The 24,431-nt window shown below is 46.3% G+C and overlaps 1 long non-coding RNA gene across 2 annotated transcripts; it reads left to right on the top strand.

Annotated features, from left to right (window-relative positions):
- Nucleotides 1-843: 843 nt before the first annotated feature.
- On the top strand, nucleotides 844-23,325 carry LOC128917949 (uncharacterized). Of its 2 annotated transcripts, none has more exons than XR_008469418.1 (3): nucleotides 844-1,089; nucleotides 2,623-2,749; nucleotides 22,927-23,325. It is a non-coding gene; the product is annotated as an uncharacterized LOC128917949 (long non-coding RNA). The 2 variants fall into 2 exon arrangements; XR_008469419.1 differs by lacking the exon at nucleotides 844-1,089 and adding an exon at nucleotides 1,473-1,559.
- Nucleotides 23,326-24,431: the final 1,106 nt, after the last annotated feature.

Below are 24,431 nucleotides of genomic sequence, written 5' to 3'. Positions count from 1 at the left end.
AAAGGATCATTAATGACTTTTAACTATAGCGTTTGCCTCTAACACTGCTTCTCTGCTGCTGCTCATAGGAGTTTGCCTTTATTTTTTGGAAGTTGCCATTTTGTTACTCCTTGTAATTATGCTTTTACCTGTGTATTGTTTGTAGATGCCACCCACCTGCCCATCTGCTGTCTCGAGTAGACTTCAGCCGTAACGGTTGCTAATGTTGTTGGTTGCTTTTAGTCTAACTCATCAGATTTGAATATGGAGATGAACTTGTAACGACAAACATGACCGATTATCCAAGAAGGTTGGTGTCTTTTTGAATTTTGTATTAAAAAGTATGAGTTGGACCTTCACGTAAGAGCCAGTCTTGTGTGCAGTCTGTATTTGAGTTTCTGTGCTTCTTCCTAGTTTGCTTATTGTTAACAGTATAATTAGTTTGTGGAGAAGCTTAAATATTCCCTGTGTGATCACCTGTCTGTAGTCCTTACATATGCTCTATCATATTTAGCACCAACAGCGTGGTTTTTCACCAAATCACTGATGTTGGAAAACCACATCCTTTCCCAACGTGGTGCTCCAGTCGCTGGCTGTGAGCAGTAATTGCCCGCAGTGGCTCTTTGATGCTCATAAGTATTTAGTCCCTCACGCTGTGCTCCTTCAATCAATAACCCCTTGGGTCTATAACCTAATAGAATTGCTTAATGGATAAAATTTTGCTTGTGTTTCATCCACTTAGCTTATTTCACTCTTTTGATAACTTTGCTCCATCAAAATAACTACTGAAAATGATCATGCGGTTGTCATATGCCTGTGACAATGAGCATCGTCGTATTTTCCCACGCGTACTCCAGGACAGGGATGACTTGCATCCTTTGAAAAGAACTGGGATGAAAATATCCTCTGCATAAAATCAGAGCTGGGTGGAAAGCAGCAGAAGCTGCTGGGGAAATGGAAGCAGGGCAGAGAAGATCCAACGCAGGAAAGCTGCGGGGTAAATCTCCACTCGTATTCTTCGCACAAGCGTGTAACCTCAGTCGGAGGGCTTGAAGAGACCCGACAACCTGTCATCCCTGTGCCTCAAACCAGGTTATTCTCAGTGAGCAGGTACGTGGTAGCAGAGCCCAAAAGCTCCATGCGGGATTGAAAGCATCCAACTTGTGGAACAGACCCAGTGGTGATGTGCTAGATGCTAAAGGGATAGGGCAGAGGTGAAGAGGTAGAAAGCTGAATTTGGAGGAAATGAGGAAAAAAAAAATAAAATATGGTCTAGGCTAAAGGATTCGATCTGGTGGTGTGGATGTTGGATACCTCGCTGCAAGTGTGGATGTTTGGGCACGAAGAGGTTAAACTGTCTACACTCTTTTGTTTTGCCCTGCCTCTCCCTTCAGAAGAAGATTTGCCTATAAAGTTATTTTTAGATGCCTTCTGAGCAAGTTTTGTGGGAAGACAAGCAGCCAGCAGCCCCCGGCGAGCTGCTAAGCCCACCCCTCTCAGCTTACAGCATGTAATTAGCAGATAATCATGCCAAAATCGCAGACTCCAACAGGCTAATTTTATCGCATGTGCTGACATCGGTAAGCTTGTTGAAAGTAAGTTGTGGGTTGTTGGTTAAATGTGTTTCCTCCACTTGTTTATGAGCTCGTGTTCCCGCATTTGCTGTGTAAAGGCGAGATCAGATGTAGGTCTTGTCGTTTTAGCAGCCACTGGTGTTTTGGTTAGGTCAGGTAGCACGGGACATTTCCTAGCATTAAAACTGCATTTTATTGAGATGTGGTCACTGCTAGTAGTATTTCCAATAACGGTATTGTGTTTTGCTGCAAGATTGGTATGGAGGGTGTTTGAGCTTTGATTCAGCAATATATTCCAGCCCGTGCTTTGAGGTGTACTTACTCAGCTAACATGTCATTATATATTTATAAATGTATATATAGAAAACTCTGGGTGCCTGCTGGAATTGAGCCGTAATTTCCCATGATCTAAATAGGAATTAAGCATGCATTTTTAAGCTATGTTTATACTTACAAGTTTTGCTAATTTAGGGCCTTAGTAACTCCTGCCGTTTTCTTTAGCAAAGAAAAATATTATGTGTCTGATGGCTGGGCTGAACAGCCTTCAAGACCTGCATACCTCTCGTACTGATGTGATAAAATAAAGATACTTCTTAATAGAAAACACAGCCCAGAGTCATCCATCTGGGTACAATAAATCTGAGACAGGTAGATACAATAAAAACTATCACTATTTCCTCCTGATAATAGGAAGATTAAGTTGGCGAAGGTTACGGGGTCTAAAGTAGGCTCAGTAATGGGAATCTTTGGGAAAGATGACCTGAAGAATGTGAGAAATGAGCCCAACCTCCTGCTTGCCTGATTTCTTGCCCACGGGTTTGGAAAATCTGGCTTTGGGAGAGGTACCAACGTGCAGCAGGGCTGTCCCAGGGGTGAGCCAGGGAAGGGGGGCATTCGGGTTCCCGTAGTTCACGGAACTGCCTTTTGCAGGGTGGGTATCCCTGCTTGAGGGCATTTTAAGCTCTTGTGGACAGATGAAAGTTGGGGAACAATCCTGTGGTGGCCAGAGGAAAGGCGGGGGGACCTGTGAGGTCTTTTCTATTTATGCGTGTCTCTGGTTTTGCATCAGGACCCTTAATGAATAGTGTCGTTCACCAAAATGCTTCTCAGTTCCTGCCCAAGTGCCTCTTCCCTGTGACATTTTGGATCTGGCTTTATAGAAGCAGATGGCAGGCGTGGGAATCAGCCTTCCTCAGGTGAGCATTTAGTGTTTTATAGGAGAGAATAGACCTTTGTAACCTGTTTTCATTTTCTGAATGCTTGTCGTCACAAAAAGTGTCTGTAGCTGAATTGGACAGACCTTGAGGATTTGCTGCAATATTTATCCAAGTCCGTGTGGCTCTTGGCTGTAAGGTCTCACATGTAGTCTCACCTGTGAGTTCGGATCCTTGTGGCAGTATCTTGTGCTTTTGGCTGAATAACAAAAGCAACGGGGGAAGTAATAATTCAAGCTGATGAAATAAAAACCCAAAGTGACCCTTTGCTGTTAGGCCAGCAAATAAATATTTGTCTAAGAGCTAAACTTGGTTCCTTTTTCCCCTGATTATAATGGAGGCTTCACGCATAGAGGAAATATCCCTTGTGAAAGCAAGCCAAAATCACTGGGCTCCGGGCGTATTCGAGTACTCTGCCTGCCTGTCATATGGCAAATTAATTCAATGGCAGAATATGGCACCATTGCCTCAAGCAGGCAAGTGCCATTCTGCAGGAAACATAGTTCATCCTAATAGCGGGCTCGTGAGCAGCCTCTCAGAGTAGCAATGAAGTAACATCTCGCATGCAGGAGTCACGGCAGTAGCTCCAGAAATGAGATTGCGAGTCTGGTTCCATCACGAGTCCCCATTTTCCCACCCATCCATCTAAAGTTCACTTGGAAGCAGTCACTGACTGCTCCATCCGTTCGGATTCAGCCAGTCCGAATTCCTGAGTCTTGTCCAGGTCTCCTCCGACACTGGTTTTTGTTGTCGAAAAGCTGCTTGTGGCGCTTTAGAGAGAGAAAATGTCCTGTTAGTAGAAGCATCACCATATTGTCATCCGGGCAGATACTGATCAGGTATGGGACAGTTACCAAGGAGGGTGCCTGTCTCATAGCGTTGGGGTGTAATATCACTTGATGCTCGTTTGAACACGTAGATTATTTGTGCCAGTTGCTTGTGAAAAACTTGATTTGCTCCATGGAAGAGAAAAGGAGGAAGGTGTGAGGAGGGAAATCCACCAACGCTCTCATGGGATGGGTTGGTTTCCAGAGCCGTTTGGGATGTGTTGAGGTTCATTTCCACGCCTGTCATGGTAGGGGTGGTTGTTTCGATTGTGATGCGGCTCCCAGGGGAACTGCAGTTCCGTTTTGCCATGACCCTGTACTGTCACAGCCACATCGTGCAGCCGGCTCACTGCGAGATGCTGAGTGCCAGCGCCGTGGTGGTGCGGGCTCCAGGACGCGCTCGGGGCAGAACCTGCTCAGCTCGCTGGGTTTGAAGTTGAACTCTTCCAGTGAAACATTTCTCTGTGGAGAAAATGGTGAATTCTGATAAAAACAAGATTCATTAGAGTTTTTCCGATCAGATCTATTTATTGCCCAGCTCTCTCAAGAATCACTAATTATTAAAAATCAATTACATTCACCCTTTTGACTTGGCTTCCAAGTCAGATCTGAAGACAGACAGAAAAGTTACTGTTCGAGTTCAGATCCTGCTAAAACCCTCATGAGAACCAGCTACTGAGATTTCTGTGTTTAAGCACTGACAGATGGAATCGGTATCTGATGCTTTAGCGTTCTTTAATTGAGCACTCAAAGGCATGACAAGGTCCAATGGCTGGAAACTGAAGCCAGAAAAATTCAAATTGGAAATAAGGTACAAATTTTTAACAGTGAGAGTAATTAACCTCTGGAACAGTTTACCAGGGTATGTGATGGATTCTCCATGGTTTGATCTCTTCAAATCAAGAATGCGTGTCTTCCTCAGAAATATTCTGTAGCTCAAACAGAAGGGGCTCGATGCAGATGTTTTATTTTTTTTTAATTGCAATTGTGTGACCTGGACGATGCAGGAGGTCAGCCTATCATATCTGAAGAGATAAGAATCTGTGAATCTGAACCCAGACATGATCCCTTGATTCCAAGCCCTGCATTTAAACTTAATCTGGACCTAAATTCCACCCCCCTTCATTCCATCTGCCCGCAGAAATAGAGGGGATTTTCTAAGGCAGTAATTTGGAGAGTTTAACGCAGTCTTTTCTTCTCAGCCCGGGAAGGTCTATGGGGATTTTGGCTGAGACGATGAAGAGCTTCCACCTCCGCTCTGGGCTGTACAGAATGGCTTTTTCTCAGCCCAGATCTCAGGTGGTTGTTAAAGTCTGAGTTTTATGTGGCTATGGAGAGCTGCCCCCGCGGTCAGGGGTGCTGCTGAGCGGTTGGACGTTTGGGAGACAGGTATTCGCTCCCAATTCCTCGTGGTTCCAGGAACACCTTTCTCCCCTGCTTGTAATTACGGGGATTTTCCTCATCTTTAGAGTTAAATTTATCTCTGTGCCATGCAGCTTTTATGCTGTTCAGAGTTAATTAGTGGCGCCGCAAAAGCTGAATCATGAAGTGCATAATTAAGAATGGCGCACAGGTTAGAAAAGAGTGAGGCCGGCAATGCTTCAGGCACCTCCTTTTTGCTGAGGTTACACACGCTATTTCCCCAGTTTCACTTTTTAATGGCACGTTGTAACGACCGGTGTCTCAGCCACAGGGACTGGATGCTGTTGCCAAGAAAAACTGGCAAGACAGAAGGTGGAAGAGGTCCATTAATTGGCTCCAAGTACCAATTCCTCTGGAGGGGCTTTTCTTAACAGAGAGAAACTGTTCGGCACTGCAGGGGCAAAGCATACCTGCAGTGCAAATGGCCTTTCTGAGCCTGAAGACATCTACAGACCATGGTAATAATGCAGCAGAAATATCAGAGCTTGATTTTAAGGGACACCTGAGAATGCAAAGGAATTGCTCTTTATTAAAAAGCCCAGACCAGAGTCTCTCTTGGTGCATATCGAATACGGATTCTTTCACAAGGATCCTTTGCTGGCGTAGGGAGGAGGAGGTGGATGGAGAAGAGGAGACAGGGAGGGAATTTAACCCTTAAGGGTCTTCCCTTGAAAACCTTGCTTTGTAAAGAAGTCATTGCCACAGCAGCATCTCTTCAGCCGTGAGCGAGTTGTTTGCTGTGTCTGTAGAGCGCAGCTGGCATGCTTTTATGGAAGAGCTGTTTGTGTCTCTCTTCTTTCACCATGTTAAAACAGATCATCCTGTGTATGCTGGGTTGGAGGGAGAATGTACAGGAAAGTCTTTGCATGGCCCCTCTAGACCCAGTCCTACAAACCTGAGCAGCCCAATGGCTGTTTTGTTGTGTATTTGTGCTTATTGCAGTGCTCTTACCTTTGGGGGAGCATCTGACTGAAGATTAACATAGCATTTGTGTTTGCTTCACTAGGACCATGGGTCCTCATTTTTTTTTGATGGTACCCATGTTGGACAAGCCTTTAGGGTTTGGTTAAGCCAGTGTCTTCTGTGCCATGAGCAAGGCAAAAGAGAGCTCAGAGCAGCAGTAGTGGGACAACCTGCCCCAGAAAGTTTTCTCCTGACCTCATTAGCTGGGAACTGGCTCAGACTCCATGTGTGATGCTGGGAGACACTGAAGGCAGACACGCACTTAAGAGTTTTGTGTTGGACTTTGGACATTCCGGGTCTCTCCTGGACTATCTGCTGACTCCTAGCATTCGTTACTGCCTTTATTCTCAAATCGGTCTTTGCTGCTTCCCTGCCACCCAACATACTCAATATTGAGATTTCCTCCTCATCGTGTACTTTGGTATTTGGGTAGGGGAAACCTGGCAGATGTGGTGGTCAGGGAGGCTTTGGAGCACTCACATGCTGCTTGGTGCGAAGTGTTTGCTGCCTGGAATAGTTGTTTTGGGAATGGCCCTGCCGGCTCTATGTGCTGTTGCTCTGAAGCCTTGGACTAGCTCCATGGCACTTGTTCTTGGTCCTTTTTTTTTTCTGGAGAGGGGTTGGATGGACCATCATAGCCCAGCACAATGCTGATGCAACGATGTGTGTTATTATCCAGAACTTGTGCAGACATAGGTCAAAGGTTAGCTGGAAAGAGCTGAAGACAGCGATGCTGTTTTGTAACTCTAGAAGATGCCTAGCAGTCTGTGGCTGGGCAAAGCCCTACCCCAGTGTCCTGCTGCTGTCGATAGAGAGGCACCCAGTGCATGCCACAGCCACCACGAGTGTGGCCTATCCGAGAGAGCATCCTGTGATGGCTCACTCCTCCTTCAGTTCTGCCTCTGCTTACGGTCCCGCTCCTGCCAGCCCATTGCCTTCTCTATGCCCCTACAGCCCAGGAGAGCGGCCAGCTGAGGAAACGCGTGGTCTTCAACCCCATTTGGGGCAACTTGTCACTCCTTTGGCGTTTTTGGATACTCTCTGTGTGACAGACAGGGGTGACTCCAGCAAGGGAGAGGGTTGCTGGGGCAACCTGGTCCAGCAGCAGAGCTGAGCGTGCCAGCAGAAGGTCTCACTTGTGTTGCCCGGTGCAGCGTGTTTGCTGCTTACTGATCTGAATCTTCCACCTTCCGCACGCAGAAGACAAAACCTTCATTTCCTCTTTTGTCCCCAGAACCTCTATTTTCCTTCAGTCCGTGCATGACATCCCTTATCAGTTTTGTGGAATTCCTTGCTGCTGACTTACAGTTTATTGCCATTAACGTTTCTTGTCTTCCACGGGGAAGAATTTCCCATTTATCACTTTATGATTTGGCTTTCACTTCCCTCCGAACCAGAGCAGCTTTTAGCCGGCGCAGCCTTCATTCTTTTCCCTGGGATTGTGGTTCCTCTGCGTAGGCAGTAAAATGGGCTTGAACAGTTCCCAATTATCATTCACAGATTCCTGCTCAAATTCTTTCTCCCAATTGTTTTGCTTTGTAATTATTTTCAGCTTTGTTAAGCTGGCATTTTAAATCATCAAGTAGATACATTACTCGTTTGGACTTTATTCTATTTGCACATAACAAATGTAATCAAATCAGTCTCTTGTACCTAAGCTGCTACTATATTTTTACATTCTGTCATCAGTTCCCCTTGATCTGTAAGAATGAGGCCTAATATAGAATTTCTTCTATGTTAGATGCGATTGTTTTTGCGTCTGGATATTTTCAAGTATAATTTTAGGAATTCCAAGCACATTTTTAGTATTTCCAGCACACGGCTCCAACATATGGCTTTCGAAATGAAATCCCCGTAGAAATGCAGCTCTCTTTCTTGAGTGATATAATTATGTTTACAATAGATCAGTGCTACATGAAAATGATACCGTTGTTAGTAATATTGTACAGAACTTTGAGGAGTTCAATAAATATTGCTGTTTCTTACGGGGCGGAGGGAGATTGTGTGATCATGTCATGTAACAATAAAACACCTTTTGTATTGAAAGAACATTGTATAGCAGCTCTTAATTAGAGATAATAAATACCAGCAAGTTACAGCTATGTGGAAGAAGTTTAGTTTTGTGTTATTGTTTTTTAAGGGATAAACAAGGTGGCTCACATAACTACGGCTTTTTCTGCCTGACATTAATCTAGACAAAATAATGGAATTGCTGATAGGGCATGTAATTAGTAAAGAATTAAAGGGATTAATGTAAGTAGTGTCAACCAACATGGGCTTATAGAATATGCTTTTTGTCTAATTAGATTTTTTCTTTTTCAGGAAGATTACAAGTTGTGTTGATAAATGTAATAGTACTGATGCGATGAACTTCTGGAAAGGCCCGAGGCTCCTGGTCCTGTCTCATGGCTGACCCTGCTTTAAGGAGCAGGTTGGACTAGGGGACCTCCTGATGCCCTTTCCAGCCTGAATCACCCTCTGGTCCTGTGAAAGTATCGCCTAAGCTATGAATAACTTCTTATACAGGACTGGAACGCTAAGAACCAATTAGGCACCTCTGAAATGGGTAAGAAGCTGCTGTAGTCTCCAGTTTTAAATGGGAATTTGTCAGTGAGTAGATATGCTTCTGTTGGAGTCCTGAGGTTATCGTGGCTCTATCTTTGAGATGAGGTCAAAATCTGAAGAAGAGAGAACTGAAAGAAAAGACAGATCACCAGTGCAGAATGGTTTAGATCCCATTAGATCCCTGGATGGAAACAAGCAACGTGTTTAAATAGGACCCATATAGAGCTGGGCCCTATCCTGGGAACTTTTGACACTCAAAAACGTATATGAAGCTGTGGGGACCATCAGCCAAGTACGGACCCCTACATGGGAGTGCGGCAAGGCAGAGAAATGTCATCTTCGGGTGTATAATAATAGGAATATAATACAAGGAGGAATATAAAGACAAGGAGGAAGGTGCTTCTCCTGCGGTTTCCAGCTGTGACTTTGGTAGCTCAAGGAAGACGCTGTGATCAAAAATTGGAGGGAACTGAGGAAAAGGTTTTAAGAATTATTAAATGATTGGAAAGCACATCTACCCACTGGAGGCAGTTTGCATCTTCTAACAAAGAGGAAGGTGACGGGGAGACTTGAAAGCTCTGGTGGAGAGAAACATAAATAGAATAAAAAGGCTGACTTCAGTCCAGCAAACAAACATGTAATAAAAACCCAGTAGAAAGATCCTGAAGGTAGGTGAACTCAGACTAGACATAAAACACGTTTTCAGCAGCGAGAGCAATTAACCACTCACAACAGTGCACCAAGAAACATGAAGCCTTCTGTTTCATTGGAAATTTTTACATGTTTTTCTTTTCCTAAAATATCTGTTCTAGTTTTAGGAGGAATCGGTTCTGGGAAGTCTTATGGCTTGGGTTATCCAGAGGGTGAGACGTGAAAATCACAGTCGTCTCGTCTGGTTTTGTCATCGATTAATCCAACAGCCCCTGACTCTGTGTGTGCTACCAGCTCGGCTGCCTGCATGTTGCACCACAAGAGGTGGTTTCACAAAAACAGGCTCATCTAGAAGTGAATTAGGAGTTTTATTTGTTTCTTACCACCTTAGATGAGGATTTCCGGAAGAACCAATGAACTGGGGACTGAATTTTCTGAAAACCTTGTTATTTATTAAAGCGTTCCAGATACAGATTAATTCACTTAGCTTCATATTGATTCCTTCACCTTCTCGGAGATGAGAAGTGCATCCGTGCAGACAAGCGGCTCGACAGGCTCCTCTCTTTGCTGCATCTCCTGGGACCCCCTTTTAGGGGACATCTCCGGACCATTTGTGCAGCCACTTAACTCGGTTTAGAAACGTGCGGAGGTAAATCAACACAAATCCCACTAGCGTGGACATTTTAAAATCAAGTTACATGTCTTAAATCACTTCAGGCTTGAATCTAGCCCGTCGCTGCAGCGTGCTGGGAGCAGCGGGGACTCCCCCAGCGCATCCACCCGGGCAGTTAATGTCGGTCTGCGCAGCACAGGTTTGTCCCTTGTCCATGCTGTCACCAGGAGTTACTGGTGCTTTCTACTAACTAAGGACACAGCTGAGACTAGATGCGATGTTCAGAAGGTAAAGCCAGGAGGATGAACCCCTCCCAGCACACGTGCCCACAGTTTGCTGAGCCAGCATGTCCCCACTGGTAAGCTGATGTCCTAATGGACCGGCATTCCTTTTCCCTTTCCACCCCATGTGGCTGTGCATTGCTGTCGTGATTTGGCTCTGAATGTCCCAGCATGTTTTTAGACTCCCGAATATTTTCAAGAATTCACCTGACCACTTGGAAACAGTAGGGAAGAAGAACAGGAGCATGTGAATGAATGTGATTAACGGGTCGTGGTTATTCCCAGATCCATCTCTTAAATATAATTAGTTCATTATGATACATCCATGTTACAGAACTTCTATAAACAAGCATTAACGTCTGTCTGCTCAGACTCTTTAAAGTCCAGATCTTGGAGAGGAAAAAAGATTTGGAATGGAGAAAAATAGCAATTAGAGTTAAATGGCAAAATGGAGAGTTAATGTGTAGTGAGCAAAACTCCTTTTAGTGGAAAATGTTTTCTATGTTAACTTTTGTAAGAAAACAGTTTTCCATACTTGTCAGGCTTGACAGTTAAAGTTAATGGTGTTAAAAAACAGAGTACTGAAAAATGTTCCCTTCAGTGTAAAAGATTTATTCAATGAGAGTTTGCTTGAAAAGTTATTTTGGCTAACGGTGCTGGCTTTTGCCTGACGCTTGGAACAAAGGTCCTTGCTGTGTTACCAGGATGGGGACAGCCCCAAATTCATGATTTCCCAATTAAGATGACATGACCTATTTTCTTGTATTGTTGACCTATTGTTGACCCCTTTTTAAAAAGAATGCCACCCTTCAACTGTCTTTTTTTTTTTTTTTTTCCTTTCCCCTTCCTTCTGGAAAAACACGTAGAGCAAGCGCCGATCTCACTTCTGCCTGGAGTAAGGCTTGGTACGTGTGGGATGCTCAGAGACAGAATTTGTGAGTTAATCTGCACTGAAAGGTGACTGGCAAGTGTGTTGAGCTGTTTCTATCTATTACATGCTATTTAGCAAGGTAGTTTTGGACTGAAATTTCTCACGTCGTATTTGTATGGCCAAAAAAGGCGGGCCAGGAGCAGAGCTGGCTCCCCTCTCCTGCGGTGCAGGTGGTGGTTTGTAAAGGACTTGAATTGCAGCAGGAGCACGGCTGGGTGCTCTGGGGCTCTTTACTGGTGGAACTGGCTGCCTGGTAACATATTGGGGAGGGAAGGGGTATTCACAGCTGCCCACGTAACCTATAGACACAAAGCTGCTTGAACTGATGACCAGTTTGCTCCTTACCTCAGTGCTTTAAAAAAAATGATCTTTTTTTTTTTTTTTTCAAGCCTGACCCAAAGTGGGTAGAAGTTGGGGGCAGTTTCCCTCTTAACATCAGGGGGGTTTGTCTCTTGAAGCGTTCGCTGGATTTTCATCTACGTATGACAGGGATAAAGTAGATACCACTTCACTCTCTGGTTTCCTGGAATTAGGCTGTGGGGCCATATGTGTGGGTTTTGTTCTGGCTGCGGCTCATGTTCTTCTAAAGAAAAGGCTCGTGAATGGTCTCTTGAAATCTGTCTGCCCATTGCCCCCGTTTTCACCCTCCTGATTTAGTGCTACTTCTTGTAATCTGGACCTCTCAAAATCTCTGAATTCTACCCATCGAAAATCCTTGTAAATACAGAGTTAGTGTAGATTGGCAGAGCTCCACTGGCCTCCAGGAAAAGCTGGTTGGCAGCATTTGGGAATCTAACCTGGTGCTTAGAATAAATCCATCAATACTTAGTCCTGAGAGGCAGAGATTAAAGTCAATAGGGTTAAAGCTCTGGTTTGGAGCCCACCCATGTCAGAAATTATATTTTCCTGAACCTACTATTGAGCAAGACTTCATGGCGTGTCTTTTTCAGAAGGAAGCCAAAAGCATCCTGAGGCCTTCCATGCTCCCCTAAGCACACGTAGGTACAGGTGCTGTATTTAATGCACAGTTTTGGAATTGCTGCTCCCTCCAGCCCTCCCATTTATCTTAACCTGTTTGGATCCTGGAGAGTCCAGGAACTGAGAATCTTGTACTGGTTGACTGGTGGCCAAGTGTCCCAGAGGCACCTCCTTTCTGCAGGATGGTCCTCACTGCCCCACGTGCAGGTGGAGGAGGCTGCCAGACCCTGGACGTTCTCTTATCCAAGTCCTTTGCTCTTTTCCCACCTGTGCTCTGGCTCTTGCTGCATCCTCCAGCTCCAGGGTGGTTACAGATTGCTCTTCAAGAAAGGGTGCAAACAGAAAGCAGGTCGTGGAGTCTTCCCTGTAAACATCTGCGAGTGCAATGTGTGCTTGGTTTAAACATTTCCCAGTGATGTTTTTAATCCTTTGGTAAATCAATCCCTGAATGATACCCCTGTGACCCCACTGATGTTGGGGCTGAAGGGAAGCAATATCTGGAAGCTTTTGGAGGTGTAGAGTTTCCGCCTTGGCGTTTGCCTCTGGAGTGAAAGGTTTGTAGAGTAGAGTTAGAGCCTCCCACCCTCCTCCAGCTACACCTCTTTGGAGACACTGTAATGATGTTGCTCGGATGGATTCTGGGATCGGCACCAGTGCAGCAGCAGATTAGACCTAGGGAAGAATGTTGATTATGTCCTTCTTCACATCTGTCCAAGAGAGGCTTTGTTAATGTTACAACTGAGTCACATTTCCCAGACCTGGAAGACGGATGTGTTTTTCCTGGAGAAAGTTCCGCATTCCTCAAACTGGGAGTTCTGAGGAGCCCCATTTACCAGCGCGAGGGGCTGGGGAGAGCAGGGAGGTGGCAAGATCCACGTGGATAAAGTCATTAATTTGCTACTTTGGCAGATACCTCTTGGAAGAGTGGTGGAAGATTATCAGATGGACAAAGGATTTGAGCAAAAATGTTCACAACGTGGTTCCCAGAATGGTTCCTAAATCCAGCTTTAGGTCCTGTGCCAAAAGAAGCCTGATTTCTACTGGCACTGAAAAAATGCATCTTTGGATTGCGAGGGGTTCCGTTGCAGAGTGCCTGGGTTCCCAGAGACGGTCTCAGAGCCTAACTTTGTGCTCTTACAATTCAAACCCAGGCACCAGATGATCGTTTGCTGCAAACTACTTTGCTCGTGGATGTGTTCACTGGGATGAAAGCTTTCTAGCAAGATTGATTTCAAGTTACCCTCCTACTTTTTCTCCGTGCCAGTAGCCCTTAGGACAAATAAAACCAACCCCAAAATGAACTAACTTCCCTGCCCATACAGAGCTTTCCGTTTAGCTCAATTTATGGGTATGGCTTTTGAATGATTGTTATTGTGCCTGACCGCGTACGGAGCCATCTGCCCTGTGTTAGGTTTCCATGCGCTGCCTCTTCAGCCAGACTTCAGATGGCCGTTCTGGCAGGAGAAGGCCAGGTTCTCAGTTACATGGTAGTAACAAATGGATTTTTAAATGGAGGGAAATTGCATTGTTATCTGTTTGGAAGCAACACTGCAGTGCCCTGTGTGGAAAGGAAAAAGGTGCCCAATGTTTTTATCTTTATTATTATTATAACCCATCATCTGCTGTTGAAAGTAGAGGTGGCCTTCAAAAGAGGCCAAACTGCAGGGAGTTTAGCTTTTTTCCCCCCCAAAAATATGTTTGCTTTTAATGACATTTTCATCTGTACAAGCTAAAAATAACATGCTTCATTAAGTTCAAAGCACTCTGGGACACAGTTTGTTCTTTCTGGCTGAAAAGTTGAAATTTTCCCCAGAGAGGATCACGTTTTCTGTTGGGTTTGGTGTTTTGTCTACCTGCCTGCTGCAGTTTTGCGTGGCTGTGGAAAATACAGGGGAGCTGTGAAGGCGCCATTCACAAACTTGGGGCCTCGGGAGGAGCTGAACTCTCATTCTCAAATGGAGAGAAGTTGTTGCCGTCTCCTCTGTTTGCCAGGAGGACCGTGGATGATGCCGATGCAGCTGATATGAGCGTTCAAGCCCATCGCACCAGTCTGTACCTGGGCTTTCCAAACCTTTGGTTTCATGAGATGTTTCTACCTGCAGCCTAGCAGAAGTATTGCAAAATTCACCCAGAAACCCCCCTCCTGTTGGTTTGATTTGGGAAGAGAGAATGGCTCAAAATACAACCGTATCAACTGTCTGTGGCACTTCGCTGTAGAACGCTGCCATTTGGTCTTCAGTACAGGCAAGAAGTGTCATTTCCTCTCTATATGATTTCATCCAGATTGTTCCTAGAATTATATCTGAATAGGAAAGGAGACACGGTGCAGCCCAGCGTGGTACGGCTCAGTAAATGGTGTTGCTTAATAACTGGTGTCAGATGTGCGTGGCGCAAAGAAGTCGGGATGTGAGTGCGAGTGGCCTGGCCGCAGCCCAGGAGCGGTGTGGAGGACAGGATGCTCGAGCGCTGGGCGGAAAACGGAGACTTGGAGAAAAGATGATTAATGGAACCTATGTGGTTCCTACTGAGAGCGGTAAAGGCTGAGCTGAGGGCCTGCAGAAGGGGCTCGGGTTGCAGAGTGTGAGGCTGACGGGGGCTCTGGTAAGTGTGGGAGGAGGTGAGTTTTTGTCTTCGCAAGGGATGAGGAGGTCAATAGAAAGGAAAGCGCTGAACCACGCTGACCTGCTGCCACCTCCTGTCTCGGGAGAAGCTGGAAGCTTAGAAAAAGCGGTGACATCTGAGAATGAGGAAGCTGGAGCAATGTTGGTAATAAAATCTGCTGTGGCATCACCTGCGTAATGTTTCCAAGCAGGAGGAGTGACCTGTTGTGCTTCATGCTGTACCTGCAGGTAGCGAGGGACATCATCTGTCCCGCTTTCTAGTCTCTTATTGATTGTTTTAAGATAGTCTCAGATGCAACTTGATGCATGTTGTCCATCTTCTGGAGAGCAATAAAAGCTCTGTGGTGTTATACGCAGGTGAAATCTTAGCCCTTCCCTTCTTATTGCAACAACTGGATGTGTTTTTAGAATGTGAAGATTTTAAGTAATTTAAAGCCAAGTAATCATGGTGGGGTGATTTTGCTCTCCAGTATTTTCTCCATTTTCAGTGTGAGTTCCCGCCCTGACGAGAAGGAAAGTCTTTCTCAGCGCTGCTCCAGAGCAGCGAGTTTTTTACACACTGCTCTGTTTTACGCTGCACACGATGACTAGACAGAGAAAAATACAAAAATAAGAAGCAGGAGTGATTTGTGAGGGGCATCTGCCACATAACAGTTAGTTGCTGATAGCATTGCACGATATCTTTGCCTGCATAATTAGGCACTTGTTTGCCCAGGGAGCCCCACGGCCCTTTCCTGATTTTCTGAAAGATTGTGTATGGGTTTGAAGTGTTTTTGCAGCTGATCCATCTGAAATCCCATCAGGTTAAAGGAAAAGAAAAGCCATGTTTGTTGGATTATGGTTTCCAGATCCTCCAACTTCTGGAGCGGGCAGGGAGGGGAATGGAGAAGGAATCACGGATTGAGCAATTCATCTCGTCGTAGCTTGGACAACCCTCGTTAGAGACTGACAGTGATTTATGAGCAGAGCTTTAATATTTTTCTACTCTGTCTTGTGCAGGAGCAAAGTAAGATCTGCCCCAATGTAAACTGGCGTCGTTCCACGGGAGCTCATGGTCTGTCAGCCTTTCTGAGGGCAACACGTTGCCTCTTGTCATTGTTGGGAGATATGAGTAATGATGCTGGTCCTCTGTCCTTCCTGCAATGGGGATGTGTATTTTGAAGTATTTGGCAAGATCCAGAGCTGTTCTCGCTGCTGACTGCCCATGAGTAAGAGACTGAGCCAAAGTCAGAGAGGTTCCTCTTGTGAGTTCATGGTTCAGCTGTGGAGGAAAACACGGCGAGCCATACAAAGCCACGGCTGTTCCTGGTGACATGGGGTGCTTCCCAGCCCACTCCACCTGGCCTCAAATGACTTCCACAGCCTTTTGCCAGATGGAAGGAGCTGAGGAAGGAAACCCCCCTTTCAGGCTGCTTCCTCCCCACCTGCACAGGCACTTTTGCCACTGCTCAACTCTGTAAATCAAAACGTTTGCTGTACCTTTGGCCCATAGTTCATGTTATCTTCAGCCAACAGGCTACTCAAAAGCCAAGTACGAGGCCCTAGAAGCTTGGGGTGGTGTTGGTACCCAACGGTGGCATAGAGGGGAGCTCCCAGAGCCCCCCAGAAACACCATGTGGGCGCTGGGAAACCAACTTCCTGCTGCCAGGGGAAGGCTTGATTGGGTAAGTCAGGCCTCCTTTACATGTAATTTGCATGCGTGCAGTTGTTTGACAGGTTGTTTTAAAAGCAAAAAGTCTCAAATCTCCTTTTTCACTGTGTTCAGAGTGAATTTTGCTCAGTTGTTCAGTTTGAAAGTATGTAGACAAGAACATGTTCATGGTGCTGAGGGTTGAAGACTGGATGTGAGACTGAAGACTAGAGCAGGGTCTCATTCTTCATCCACCTCTAAGTTCAGGTACTATTAGAGCTGCTCCCAGTTCAGACCATCACAGATGCTGGTGGGATAGCGTCTGATCTAATTTCACCATAGCCATTGCGAAGTTCAAGATGGCAGAAGTTTGCTAAAATGCAAACAGCCTCTTTTGCCCCTAATCTCCTTCGTTCCCTGAAGCTGCCCTTGTCTCCATCTTTCATCCAAACCCAGAGAGGAGCTTCTACAAGGTCTTAAGCAGCCTTGTGAACATTTCCCCAGGTGATTTTTCATTGCCACTTGCCTCTGCCCTTCTCCAATCCGACTAGGAGCTGAGGTTTCAATACCTTGAGGAAAGGCTATTCTCGTGGTTTCTCCGAGAAAGACTTACAGAATATTTCTTGAGGGCCTGGCTTTGGGGACTTTCTCAGTCTTGTTTTCCAGATCTTGTAGCTTTGGATAAGTTATCAAAATGTAGGTGCTGAACTGAAATAATGAACTTTCTTGAAGATTGCTTGTCACTAATAATATATTTGGGCATCAAACTTGGGGCTGCAAGGGTTTTTTGTGGGTCAGAAACCCCCTGTCTCAGCTCTGGTGTGGGGCAATGTCCTGTTGAAGCCAGAGGGCAGATGTCATTCAGAGGCAAAGTTAGGTCAGTCCTGGGCGCATTCAAAAGTCCTAACCACAGCTAAGCCTGTTGTAACTTTCCTGCCAAAACTTTTCTTTGATTTGAGAAAAAAAGAAAAAGAAGAATTTTAATGAAATACAAATTTCTGTGGAATGTATCTGCTGTTTTCTAAAAGCACCCATGCTTTATCGGTAACTCAAAGCCAGAACATCATGGCTGAACAAAAGTATTTACATTTGAAAGCTTTTCAGTTGAAAATGTGTATGTTTTGGAATTGAAAATCCTTTTTTATGGCTTTCATTTTTATGGGAACACTGGAAAATTTCTGCTTTGGGGAAGGACTGCTCTGACTAGTAAGCTTTTTATTCTCGGAAGCCAAGTGCTGTTTTCTCTAATAGACTTTTCTACATTTTTTTTCTCGTATCTTTTTCTTCCCTTTTGCTGCTCAGACCATTTCCCTTGACCTGCTTAACTCTACTTGAAAACCAATATGAGAAATGGGACTTTGCGTTACAGACTGTGTCGCACGGCTCACTGTTTTGGGCCACCAGCTTAAAGAACCGTCCTGGATAATGCGCTGGACTGATTGCAGCCACGAAAAATGCAGGTTTTGCAGCGGAAACTATTTGAAAGGTTATTTTCAGGCCTGAGATATATACCAGCACTTTGTCCACCTGAGCCTAGCCTCCGCTGAATGATAAGGTGCTATGGGCAGGGCAAGCCTGGATGGTTTTAATCTAAACGGGCATGGCAAGATGAGAGACCAAATGCCGAGTGGATTTAATCACCTGACAAGCGCAATGATTAACCTGAAATATTTTGTATTCAGTCCCAGGGTGGAATTCCTGCATAGAAATAAGGCCATCAGCCATGGGCATTTCTTTGCTGGTGGCCGTGACCGTGACGTGGGCAGCCAGTTGGGAAGTTCTGGTTATGTGTAAAGCTCTAAGTAATGACAGACGATGAGTTGTTAAATAACGGCATAACTCGTCAGGCGCGGGAAGGTGCTTCCAGCCTGAAGTGTGGCTTTCCCTTTCCTGGAGAGCCGCAGTGGGGTTGGGACATGTGCAGCTCTCCAGAAATTGTGTGATTTTGTGCTGCAAAGTGCTGCTGCATTTGCTCTCTGCAGGCTGGGGGTCTTTCCTTGCGGCTTTCGGCTCCTTTCTCTTTACAGCTGCTGCTTACAGCGCCTTTTTTTTTGGCAGAAACTCAGGCTGGCGTCTTGTGTGCCGAAAGAAAGGCGGGAGGGGAGATGGCGGAACCAGACCGCACACCTGCGTGGGGGATTTGCGCCCTGCATCTGGCCTCTTGTATTTCTCACACGTGAGTTTAGCTTCCAACCCAGATCCAGGTCAGAGCAGGGAGTGAAACTAAATTTCCAGGTGACTTCGGTAGCCTCACACAATCTCATCTCCCAGCCTGACCTGGACAAAGCGACAGGGTGCTGGTTGCACTGGAAGGTGGATCTGGATCAGCCCTATCCTCCTCTGAATGGCATTGGCAGCACGAGCACCCGGAGGACAGGGAGATACGGTCCCTCCTGGCTCTCCTGCATTTTGTCATCTGCTGCCTGTCCATGGAGAGCCCGCCATCTCTGCAGGAGGGCTTGGTTGAGTTACACTGGTCTGCACGGAAAGGGCTTGGTCCGAGGAGCTTGCTGTTGGGGTTTGGTGGGTGATGGTTCCTGGCTCGGTTCTCCCTACCATCATATTCCAGTTCTATGCACCACCTCTGCTGATGTAGCGGGTGTGAGGATATGGCCTCAAATTTCTACTGAACGTGCTATTTTGATGCTTCGACAAAGCAGATCTTGCTCACCTTGTGTACCCAGGAAATCTGGCAGGGATTCTGGCAGAAGAGGTGAGCCTGTGGGGCTGGCTGCTGGCGAGAGCAGCACGGGCTCCAAGGCTGTCTTGAACGTTTAGGATCATGTAGGCAGCAGTTGGCACCAAATGTGGCAGGAAAAAATAGTATGTGATTAATCGATGAGTTGGCATGGCTATTTCCTTACCTCTGGATGCCTGATGTTTTGAGTTCAGTAACGGCATTCTAATGTGCATTTTATGTGAAAGAAATACATAGAATGATAGAATCATTTAGGTTGGAAAAGACCCTTGGGATCATCGAGTCCAACCATCAGCCCCACTCTACAAAGTTCTCCCCTACACCATATCCCCCAACACCACATCTAAATGACTCTTAAACACATCCAGGGATGGTGACTCCACCCCCTCCCTGGGCAGCCTATTCCAGTGTCTGACCACTCTTTCTGTGAAGAATTTTTTCCTAACGTCCAGTCTAAACCTACCCTGTTGCAGCTTGAAGCCATTCCCTCTTGTTCTATCACTAATTACCTGTGAGAAGAGACCAGCACCAACATCTCTGCAGTGTCCTTTCAAGTAGTTATAGAGAGCAATGAGGTCTCCCCTCAGCCTCCTCTTCCTCAAACTGAACTGTCCCAGCTCCTTCAATCGCTCCTCATCAGATTTATTCTCCAGGCCCTTCACCGCCTTCATTGCCCTCTGCACTCGCTCCTGCACCTCGATATCTCTCTCGTGTTGAGGTGCCAAAACTGGACATGATACTCAAGGTGTGGCCTCACCAGTGCTGAGTACAGGGGGACGATCACCTCCCTGCTTCTGCTGGTCACACTATTTCTAATACAAGCCAGGATGCCATTGGCTTTCTTGGCCACCTGGGCACACTGCTGGCTCATGCTCAGCCGCTTGTTGACTGGAACTCCCAGGTCCTTTTCTGCCAGGCAGCTCCCCAGCCACACTGCCCCAAGCCTGGAGCGATGCATGGGGTTGTTGTGGCCCAAGTGCAGGACCCGGCACTTGGCCTTGTTGAAGCTCATTCCGCTAGTGTTGGCCCATCGGTCCAATCTATCCAAGTCTCTCTGTAGAGCCTCCTTATCCTCATGTAGATTAACACTCCCGCTTAGCTTCGTGTCATCTGCAAACTTACTGATGATACACTCTATGTCCTTATCAAGGTCATCAATAAAGACGTTAAACAGAAATGGTCCCATCACTGAGCCCTGAGGGACACCACTTGTGGCTGGCCGCCAGCTGGATTTAACTCTGTTGACCACCACTCCTGGGGACCGTCCATCCAGCCAGTGCTTGATCCAGCAGACCGTATGTTCATCCAGGCCATGAGTTGCCAGTTTTTTCATGAGAATTCTATGGGGGACAGTGTCAAATGCTTTTCGAAAGTCTCAGTAGACAATACCCACAGCGTTTCCCTTGTCCAATAATCGGGTCATCTTGTCATAGAAGGAGATCAGGTTCATCAGGCAGGACCTGCCTTTCATAAATCCATGCTGACTAGGCCTGATCCCCTGCTTGTCCATTATATGACTTGTAATGGCACTCAAGATGATCTGCTCCATGACCTTCCCTGGTACCGAGGTCAGACTGACAGGTCTATAGTTTCCCGGATCCTCCTTTCTGCCATTCTTGTAGATGGGCGCTACATTTGCTACTCTCCAGTCCATTGGGACCTCCCCAGTTAGCCATGACTTCAGGTAGATCATGGAAAGTGGCTTGCTGAGCACGTCTGCCAACTCTTTCAGCACTCTTGGATGTAACCCCTCCGGTCCCACATCATTTGTTTATGCACCTCACAGCTTAAAGGTCAGGATGGGAAAGGTATTTCTTCTCTCCACCTCTCTGGATGTTTAAGTATTTAATAATAATAGTTAGCATTAAAAGTTCATAACATTTTATCTTTAACAGTAAGACATTTACCTTCTGCCTGCAATATGTTGCTAAATTGGCACGTTACATACCTGAGTGCGGTGCGGCGCTGACGGTATTAGAAAATGCTGGCCTGGCTTGAACCAAATTATACACTTCTCCACAAGCCTTCAGGTAGTTTTCTCTGTATCTGAGGTGGCAAACAGTAATGTAAATATGGGAGGAAGAGAAGAAAGAGCAGATAGAAGACATTGGATGCAACACACAGTGTGCGACTATGTGTGAAATATTGTCTATTCAAGCTATAAAGTCCTTCCAGAGCCCGTCCTTTGAGCGCTCAGCAAACAACGCCTGTGCTCAGTGTTCAGCAGACAATGCAGGAAAAGCTTGACAAACGTGATTTGTTAGAGCACAAACTGCAGAAAATCTGGGCCATGAGAAATATAAGCGTAATACCGATTATTTATGGTGTGCTGGGGTTTCCTGATGGAGTATTTCAGGAGCGCTGTGTGAGCTTGCTTGGTTAAAGACCTTCCTGAAGCGGCGTTGATGAGCTCTGCTAAATCCTGAGGTGGATGAAAAAGTCACTGATGCTGCCTCTGAAGTTGGACTCGTGTCTACTGGATTTGGGATGGTATCCTAGTCCGGAGCTGGGGAAAAAAAGGCTCTGCCCACCAAGCCCCAAGGCTTGCAGTGGAAGGTAGGGTAGAAATGGGTTTATTTAAAAGATAAAACTTATTGCCTAAATCCTACAAAATGGTTGAGTACCCTCCCAAATCTGTGGTGTCCATATTGGCTGTGGAAGCCTGGATGCAGCCATCCTGTATTGATTTAATCAAAAGCCTCTTGTTCATGGCCGGACTTCAACCTCCACCACCTTTAAGGCAAAAAGCAGTGTGATGCACGGGATTCTTCCTGCTTGAGACTACCAGGTGGTTTTTTCACCATCCCTGTGAGAAGCAGCAGTCGCTGCCTTCACATGACAGGAGAAAAGTATGTTTTAAAAGAGCAATATTAATAATAATAGCAACATTAAAATGTGGGAACGGATTACAAAGGTAATTCTGAGATCTTGCTCGGTAATGTAGGCTATTAACAAAAGATAATCACCTTTAAGTCAGTCACCTTTAGCCCTGGAGTAAAATAGAGGCACAATTATTCAATGTAGTACAAAAGTAATTTAAATAGAGATGGATGAACCGTCGGCTCTCTCAGTTCTTGCTTGGGAAACCAGCCAGGGCCAAGTCCTAAAGGGAGGAAAACAGGATGAAGAAAAGGCAGCAATAATTAAATAATTCCTGCTGTACTTCTCTCCCTTTTTCCTCTAGAGCTGGAGTCGTTCACCCTTTGCAGCATAAAAAGAGAAAGGGGGGGAAAAAAACAGGAGAAACACGTTGAAAAGCAGTTCATCATGTTCCTTTTATAAGTAGCTTTTGGAGGCTCCTTATACTCCAGACTGCCATAGGAAGTCTAGATCCATGCTCTGCGTCAGAGTGTGGGTTTTTGCTGTCGGAAACGACACGGCCATGTGGCTTCAGTATTTCTGTCGCTTTGGGTCCATGGCCAAGGAGCAGCCTGAAGTGTGAGATGGGATGAGTTTCTTGTGGAAAAGGTCCCACGTCTACTGAAAGAGGGCTCAGGAGCCGAGGAAATTGTTATCAGCATGACCGAAAGGACATGGCCACGGGGTTTATTTATGTGTGTAGGAAACCTTTCTATGCTGTAAGCAGGAGCCTCTTTGCAGCAACTGCAGTGTGATCCCTTCCCTTGTGTCCATACCCTGCCTTCTTCCCAGGAAGCGGCCTCTGGTTGCTGAGTGCAAGGACTGGTTGGTTTTTGTTGGGTTGCTTCAGAGCGCTACCTCGCTGGTTGTGTTGTTTAACAGGGTCATTGGAGTTTTATGCTGGAAAGAAGGAGCGTATGGATGCTGGAAGCATGCATGAGATCGCAAAAGTGACTTTGAAAGGTCTTTCTAGCTGCAATGACAAGCAGTTGAGCCTTTGGAAATGCCTGAGGTGGGGCTGTAGCCACATGCGAGTCCTCTGGACGAGCCGACCCTGACTCACCATCTGAACTTGCATTCAACATGCTCTTAAAATTTCCACTGATTTTCCTTCCCACAGAAAGAAGCACTGGAGCTGAGCATCTGAAACCTGTCCGTTCTCTTTGCGTTGCCTCCGTGAGCAGCAGCAGGGATGACAGCCAGGCGACAAGGTGAAAAAAGACTCGACAAGCCTTGCGGCACGTGGCTCAGCCTGACCCTTGCTCTGGAGCAGCTGAGGACGTCCAGGAGAGATTAGCAAGTAGGAGAAATTACAAACAGCATCAATTTTTTGGAAACAAAACTGAGAGCTGCCATGAGAAGCATTATTAGTGGCTGCTAATCCACCGAGCGGAGGGAGGAGAAGCTCCAGTCCAGCCCAGTATAGAGCAGAATAAATTCCACGTTTCTGGTTTATGTCCTGTCTGTGCAAGCGAGGGGCCTCGTGCGCTCATTCCTGCGCCGTTCCCGTGTGGCTCCGTCTGGCTTGCTGCCTGCTTTGGCTTTATAAACAACATGGTAGGAGCTCGGTGCGTGATTATTCTCAGAGATATTATCGCAGCGTTAGCTCCAGTTACTCGTTTTCCATCCCATACCTCACGTACAGGCTCCTTACCAAAGACTCCTGGGCCGGTGGCCTGCCTGGGTCTATTCTGGGTGATGGGGCACCCCAAAATCCTTGTTTGTAGAGGGTTGCTGTTGGGTGCAACCCTCTGTGTCTCAGAGTATGGGCTTGCATGAGAGCAGTGCTGCTGCAGGAGTCCTTCAGAAGAGTTTGAAGGACATGGGAGAGCCTGTGGATGTCCGCCAAAGGACACCTTGTGTTGCAGCTGGTGAGCACTGCCAGCCGACTGCCAAGACTGGTGTGGAGCTAGCACAGAAAAGACCTCTCCCTGCACTGGTGAGTGGAGCGTAGGAGCAGGCAGGGAACTGGGATCAACTTTGGCAACTGGAGAGCTCTGGTATTGCTGTTAGTTTGGGTTTTGTCTGTGCGTTTGGAGGGCAGCACCTCTGGGTGAGACGCAGCGTTATCAGACACTAGCAAGGGATACTGCCGTGAGCAGAGGGAGGAACAGGATCTGTCCCTGCCCGTTGCACAGCTCAGTAAATCAGAGGAGGGCTGCGCTGTGGACAGGATTCCAGTGCCGTCTGGAAATTCTCCGTATGTCCATCAGCACCTGCACCGTTGGGGAGTCTGAACCATGGGCTTCCAACCAGAGAGGTAAACATTTCGGACCCAAACCCAGGATGACAATAACCAGAGCAGAAACTTTTCCATCCCATTGCAGGTCAAGCCTGGTTTAGACATTTCAACCTAGAATTTCTCTCCAGAGTTACTAGGGGGGCTGTGGCTGCTCATGGCCCTTCACTTCATCCCATAAAACCCTGCGAATGCACTCGGTCTCCATCCAACCCCTACTTCAGGCTCATGTTCAATACCCTGGTGGAGAACATGTCGAAAAGGCAGACAAATTAGCCTTGTAAAAACCAAACTAAATTGATAGTGCGTTTATTGCGCTCTGATGTTAACCCTTGGTGCGCTGTACTGGGGGCAAGCTCTGAGCTTACCACACCACGTGCTGTAGG

The sequence above is a fragment of the Rissa tridactyla genome, chromosome 15, assembly GCF_028500815.1.
Source record: "Rissa tridactyla isolate bRisTri1 chromosome 15, bRisTri1.patW.cur.20221130, whole genome shotgun sequence".
Taxonomy (NCBI): Eukaryota; Metazoa; Chordata; class Aves; order Charadriiformes; family Laridae; genus Rissa; species Rissa tridactyla.
The sequence above is the reverse complement of the archived record's forward strand: the minus strand, read 5'-3'. Positions and strand labels throughout refer to the sequence as shown.